The sequence below is a fragment of the Hippopotamus amphibius genome, chromosome 15 (assembly GCF_030028045.1).
Source record: "Hippopotamus amphibius kiboko isolate mHipAmp2 chromosome 15, mHipAmp2.hap2, whole genome shotgun sequence".
NCBI classification, from domain to species: Eukaryota; Metazoa; Chordata; class Mammalia; order Artiodactyla; family Hippopotamidae; genus Hippopotamus; species Hippopotamus amphibius.
Window position 1 is genome coordinate 2,584,517 of NC_080200.1, and position 6,781 is coordinate 2,591,297.

The window sequence follows — 6,781 nt, forward strand, 5'->3', positions numbered from 1 at the left end:
CCAGGCTCCCTCTATGGGGCAGCTGCCACCCCTCTCCAGCCATCCGCTGCCCTGTGTGGCCAAATATTCCATTTTGAAGGGAAGTCAGGCGGCAATTGATTTTACACGCAATCTCTCTTTTAAAACATGAGGGTGAGGGGATGTCCCTGGTGGTCCAGTGGTTAAGAATTAGCCTTCCAATGCAGGGGACGCGGGTTCGATCCCTGGTGGGGGAAGTAAGATCCCACATGTCATGGGGCAACGAAGCCCTTGCGCTGCAGCTACTGAGCCCTCGCGCTCTGCAGCCCGCCTGCCACAACTAGAGAGAAGCCCACACACCACAACAAAGAGCCCATGCACTGCAACCAAAGATGATCCCATGTGCCACAACTAAGACCCGATGCAGCCAAAAAATAATAAATAAGTTTAAAAAAACTTTTAAAAAACACGAGGGTGATTAATGAAAAACATCAACATGCCACGCACAGCAAATAAGTCACTGTGATAGACCAGCTGCTGATTTAAACATTCAGTCATCCGCTTCGCAAATATTTACTATCTGCTGTGTGGCAGGTGCTGAGAACAGACAGTCTCTGGCCTCTTGGAGCCGACATCCTGATTGTTGTTACTTTTCTTTTCATTTTGTTGGAGTATAGTTGATTTACAATGTTGTGTTAGTTTCAGGTGTATAGCAAAGTGGTTCTGTTCTGCACATACCCGTATCCATTCTTTTTCAGATTTTCTTATACAGGTTATCACAGAATATTCAGTAGAGTTCCCTGTGCTATGCAGTATGTCCTTGGTGGTTATCTATCTTGTACATACTAGTGTGTTACTTTTTCTATTGTTTTCCTGTGTGTTAGAAAACTGACCCTGGAGAACTGGCTTTACAATGGACCTGCCTAGGTCGCAGGGCAAAGACCTGGACCATGTTTGGTGGCTCAGGCTAATGTCCACACAGGGCTTCCCCGCGGGCCAGATGCTGTGTTGACTCCGGAAGGCTTCGGGGCAGTATGACAGGTGTGACTGGCCCCAAGGATGCTCTGGGAGTGAGTGGAGAGAGACCCAGGGCTGCAGGAAGCAGATAGCGGAGGCCACGCCCAAAAGCAGGGCCTGTGTATGTCTGAGAACTTGTAATCTTGAACCTGCAGCCTTGTGGGGAACTGATAGCCGAGCCCGATACCACCCACCTTTGGTTCTGAGGCTCCTCTGCTCTTCTTTTTTTTTTTTTAAATTGAAATATAGTTGATTTACAATATTGTGTTAGTTTCAGGGTTACAGCAAAGTGATTTGGTTATACATATATATGATATGTATGTAACTATATTCTTTCTTTCAGTTGTACATATATATGTATTCTTTTTCAGATTCTTTTCCATGATAGGTTATTACGAGATATTGAATATACTCCCCTGCTATACAGTAGGGCCTTGTTGTTTATCTATTTTATTTACAGTAGTTTTCATGCGCTAATGCCAAACTCCTAATATATCTCTCCCCCACCCTCTTTCCCCTTTGGTAACCATAAGTTTGTTTTCTATGTCTGTGAGTGTGTTTCTGTTTTGCAAATAAGTTCAGTTGCATCCTATTTTAGATTCCACATATATATGTGATATCATATGACATTTGTCTTTATCTGAATTATTTCACTTAGTATGACAATTTCTAGGTCCATCCACATCTCTTCAGATTGCACAATTTCATTCTTTTTTGTCTTTTTTTAAGTTTTCTGTCATTTTATTTTAACTTTGCATGCTTTTTTTTTTTTTTTTTTGGCTGCATTGGGTCTTCGTTGCTGCGCACGGTCTGTCTCTAGCTGTGGTGAGTGGGGGCCACTTTTCATTGTGGTGTGCAGGCTCCTCATTGCCGTGTCTTCTCTTGTTGCAGAGCACGGGCTCTAGGCACACAGGCCTCAGTAGTTGCAGCACGGGCTCAGTAGTTGTGGTTCATGGACCCTAGAGCGCAGGCTCAGTAGTCGTGGCGCACTGGCTTAGTTGCTCCACAGCATGTGGGATCCTCCCGGACCAGGGATCAAACCCGTGTTCCCTGCATTGGCAGGTGGATTCTTAACCACAGTACCACCAGGGAAGTCCTTCATTCCTTTTTACGGCTGAGTAATATTCCACTGTATATATGTGCCACATCTTCTTTATCCATTCACCTGTTGATAGGCACTAGGTTGCTTCCATGTCTTGGCAATTGTGAATAGTGTCACTATGAGCATTGGGGTGCATGTATTTTTTTGAATTTGAGTTTTCTATGGGTATGTGAGGCTCCTCTACCCTTGAGCAAGGCTGTGGAGGCGAGAAGTCCAAAGCTCCCTCTGAAGGCTGTAAGGGAGGGTCCTTCCTGTCTCTTCTAGCTTCTGGTGTGGCCAGCAGTCCTTGGTTCCCTTGACTTGCAGACACATCACTCCAGTATCAGCCTTGTCATCCCGTGGCCGTCTCCCTGTATCTGAGTCCAGCTTTCCTTTGTCTTATAAGGACACCAGTCACTGGATTTGCCCTCCCACCACCACTCTAGTATGACCTCATCCGAAGCTGATCACATCTGCAAAGACCCTATTTCCAAATAACATCCTGTTCACAGGTACCAGGTTAGGACTTTTTTTTTTGAATTGTACACTATTTATTTATTTATTTTTTTTTTAAATTTTTGGCTGCGTTGGGTCTTTGTTGCTGCATGTGGGCTTTCTCTAGTTGTGCTGAGCAGAGGCTACTCTTCATTGTGGTGCGCAGGCTTCTCATTGGGGTGGCATCTGTTGTGCAGCACAGGCTCTAGGCACGTGGACTTCAGTAGTTGCAGCATGCAGGCTCAGTAGTTGTGGCACATGGGCTCAGTAGTTGCAGCATGCAGGCTGTAGAGTGCAGGCTCGGTAGTTGTGGCACACAGGCTTAGTTGCTCTGCTGCATGTGGGATCTTCCCAGACCAGGGATGGAATCCGTGTCCCCTGCGTTGGCAGGTGGATTCTTTTTTTTTTTTTTAATTTTATTTATTTATTATTTTTGGGGGGTATACCAAGTTCAATCATCTGTTTTTATACACATATCCCCGTATTCCCTCCCTCCCTTGACTCCCCCCCCACCCTCCCTCGAGTGCCCCCCACCCTCCCCATCCCAGTCCTCTAAGGCATCTTCCATCCTCGAGTTGAACTCCCTTTGTTATACAACAACTTCTCACTGGCTATCTACTTTACAGTTGGTAGTATATATATGTCTGTGCTACTCTCTCGCTTCGTCTCAGCTTCCCCTTCACCCCCCGCCCCCTCCCTAACCTCGAGTTCTCCAGTCCATCCTCTGCACCTGCATCCTTGTTCTTGTCACTGAGTTCATCAATACCATTTTTAGATTCCGTATATGTGAGTCAGCATACAATATTTGTCTTTCTCTTTCTGACTTACTTCACTCTGTATGACAGACTGTAGGTCTATCCGGCAGGTGGATTCTTAACCACTACAACACCAGGGAAGTCTCCCCCCCCCCCCAATTTTCTTCTTAATTTGACATTTATTGAACTCCTGCTCTGTGCTTGGCACTGCTCTGGACCTTCTTTGTCCAATAGAATTTTCTACAATAGACGTATTTTATAGCTACAGCACTCAACATGGTGGCTACTAGCCAGATGTGGCTATAGACCAATTCCAGTGTGACCAGTGCAACTACAGAACTGAATTTTGAACTTTAAACATTTTAAGTGATTTAAATGGAAATAGAAAAAGCTGACACTGGATTCAGTTAATGGAAAACTCTAAAGCATGTTTGGAGCACCAGGGGTATGTGAATCTACTATTTCCACTGTGCATTTTATAAAATATAGAGAGCAAGTATTTCCAGTGAATATTAGCACCCAAAATGAGATGGCCTGTAAGATTTTAAGAGTTAGTCCGAGAAAAGTAACACAAAATATCTCTGATAATTGCTGATTTTGATTCATGTGGAAATGTAAATATCTTTAACATATCAAATTAATAACACATTAAAATTAAGTACACTGGTTTCTCTGTTTTAAAATATTTATTTATTTGTTCAATTGTGATGGGTCTTTGTTGTGGTACGTGGGCTCCATAGTTGTGGCATGTGAACTCTTAGTTGTGGCATGCACGTGGGATCTAATTCCCCGACCAGGGATGGAACTCCAGCCCCCCTCATTGGGAGCGCGGAGTCTTAAGCACTGCACCTCTGGGGAAGTCCTGAGTACACTGGTTTCTTTGTACTTTTTTAAAGTGGCTACTAGAAAATTTCAAATTACGTGTCTCATGGTATGGTTTCCATTGCATGGCACTGCTCTAGATCTTATAATGGCTGCAGAGTTCACTGAAAGCAGATAAACGTGCGTTTATGTAATATATATAATTTCATACCAAATGAATGAATGAATAGAAATCGTGTACCATGGTGTGTTCTTTTCTTTCAAATCTTTGCTCAGATGTTGCCTTTGCAGTGAGACCCTCCCCGATCACTGTATTTGAGAGTATAACCCCTCACTCTCTGCTTTCCATTTGTCATTCTCCACAATTCAGCTCCAAACAGACAGAAACTTTGAGATATAATTCACATGCTATAATTGAGTTTTGAGTATATCCAAAGTTGTGCAATCATCATCACATACATTTTATTTTATTTTTAATTTTTTTGGCGGTGCCACGCAGCATGTGGGATCTTGGTTCCCCAACCAGGGATCAAATCTGAACTCCCTGCAGTGGAAGTGTGGAATCTTAACCACTGGACCGCCAGGGAAGTCCCATCACATCCATTTTATTTTATTTTATATTTTATTTTAGGCTGCATCAGGTCTTAGTTGTGGCGTGCAGGCTCCAGAGAGCATGGGCTCTGTAGTTTGTAGCATGCAGCCTTAGTTGCCCCGGGCAGGTGGGATCTTAGTTCCTCCACGAGGGATTGAACCCAAGTCCCCTGCATTGGAAGGTGGATTCTTAACCACTGGACCACCAAGGAAGTCCCCCATCACATCTATTTTAGAACACTCCATCACCCCAATAAGAAAGTTCCTAGCAGTCCTTCCTCCCGCCACCCTCCCCCCACCACCAATAATCTACTTTCTGCCTCTATGAACTTGCCTGTTTTGGACATTTCATATCAATGGAATCACCACTACGCAGCCTTTTGTGTCTGGCTTCTCTCACTGAGCGTCATGTTTTCCCAGTTCATCCACATTGTAACAGGTACCAGCACATCATTCCTTTTCACTGGCAGACAACACGCTATTACATGCACGTACATTTTCTGTATCCATTCATCAGTTGATGGACATTTGCGTTGTTTGCACTTTTGGGCTATTATGAATAATACTGTTATGAACATTCATGTACAAATTTCTGTGTGGACACATGTGTAGACCTAAAACAACAAAACAGCCAGTTATTTTATAAGCAAAAATACATTTATTCAGAAACAGCAAAGAAGCACAATTTTGGACAACATTCAATGAGCTGGAGACAAGTCCAGAGAAAAAAGGAGGGGATGGTTCTTTTATAGAGGAGAAGGGGGAGTTGGGAGGGGCTGTTATAAACACAGAGTCCATTGGAGGAAACTGGAAGTTCGGAGTGTAGTGGTTTTTCATTGGCTGAGTGGTGATGGTCTCTCATTGGCTGGGCTGTTTCTAGGCTAGGAGAAACTCTTCCTCCCCTGGCTGAGTAGTAAAGTAGTAATCCTGTTAGAGATGGAAAGGTGTGTCTCTTCCTGTTGAGTCTGCAGTTGACTTAGAGTGGGTAGTGTTCCCCAGCCAAACTTGGGTCAGCTCGCATGTATGCAGTAAAGCCAATCTATTGACACCAGGTTGTGGCGAAGGAAAGTGCAGCGTTCATTGTAGGCCCAAGCTAGGAATCCAGGTAGCTGGTGCTTAAAAGGCCCAAGCTTCCCGAAGGCTTTCAGGGAAAGATGTTTGTTTGTCTGGAAGGTTTTTAAAGACAAGGTGAGGGAGGTGGATTGTGGGGTGTGTGATCAGCTCACGGACATTCTTGATTGGTGAGTCTTAAGGTAACTGGGAGTCCACATCATCAACCTTCTGGTTCCAACAGGTCTGGGGGTCTACGTGCTTATGGGCAGCATGCAGTTAACTTCTTCCACCTGGTGGGGGTTTCAGTATCTGCAAAACAGCTCAAAAGACAGGGCTCAGACTATTATCTACAGTCCTTGAGGAGGAACTAAAACTCCTTGAATTTGCTTAATGGCTAAAATACTATTTTGTCTCTCTTGACTGTTTTCCATCCTTTCTGTATTTTCTCACTTCTGATTAAGTTTCTCTTTGGAACCTGGGGAAGGCCTAGGAGGCGAAAGTTTTTCTACAGCCAAGAGGCAGGAGGAGGACATGGCAGGGGGAGGGTGGGCCTGTTCCTGGAAGGCTCCGTAGGTCCTGCTCTGCTATAGTAGGGACTAAGATTACCCCATTCCAGCTTTGTTATTCCATTTGGGGGGGGGGGGTGTACTTACAGCTGCGTGGCATGCAGGATATTAATTCCCTGACCAGGAATTGAATCCAGGCTACTGCAGTGAGAGTGCTGAGTGCTAACCACTGGACCGCCCTGACTCCATTTTATTTAGTTAGTTAGTTAGTTCCCCAACCAGTGATCAAACCCGGGCTCTTGGCAGTGAGAGTGCAGAGTTCCAACCACTGGACCGCCAGGGAATTCCCCTGACTCCATTTTCAATGAGGTTTCTGTTCATTAATTTTCACACAGATCTCCAACTCTAGGGGTGGAATTGCTGGGTCGTCTGGTAATTCTACATATAACTTTATGGGCAACAGCGACTGTGTTCCCACAGTGGCTGCCCCATTTTACAATCCT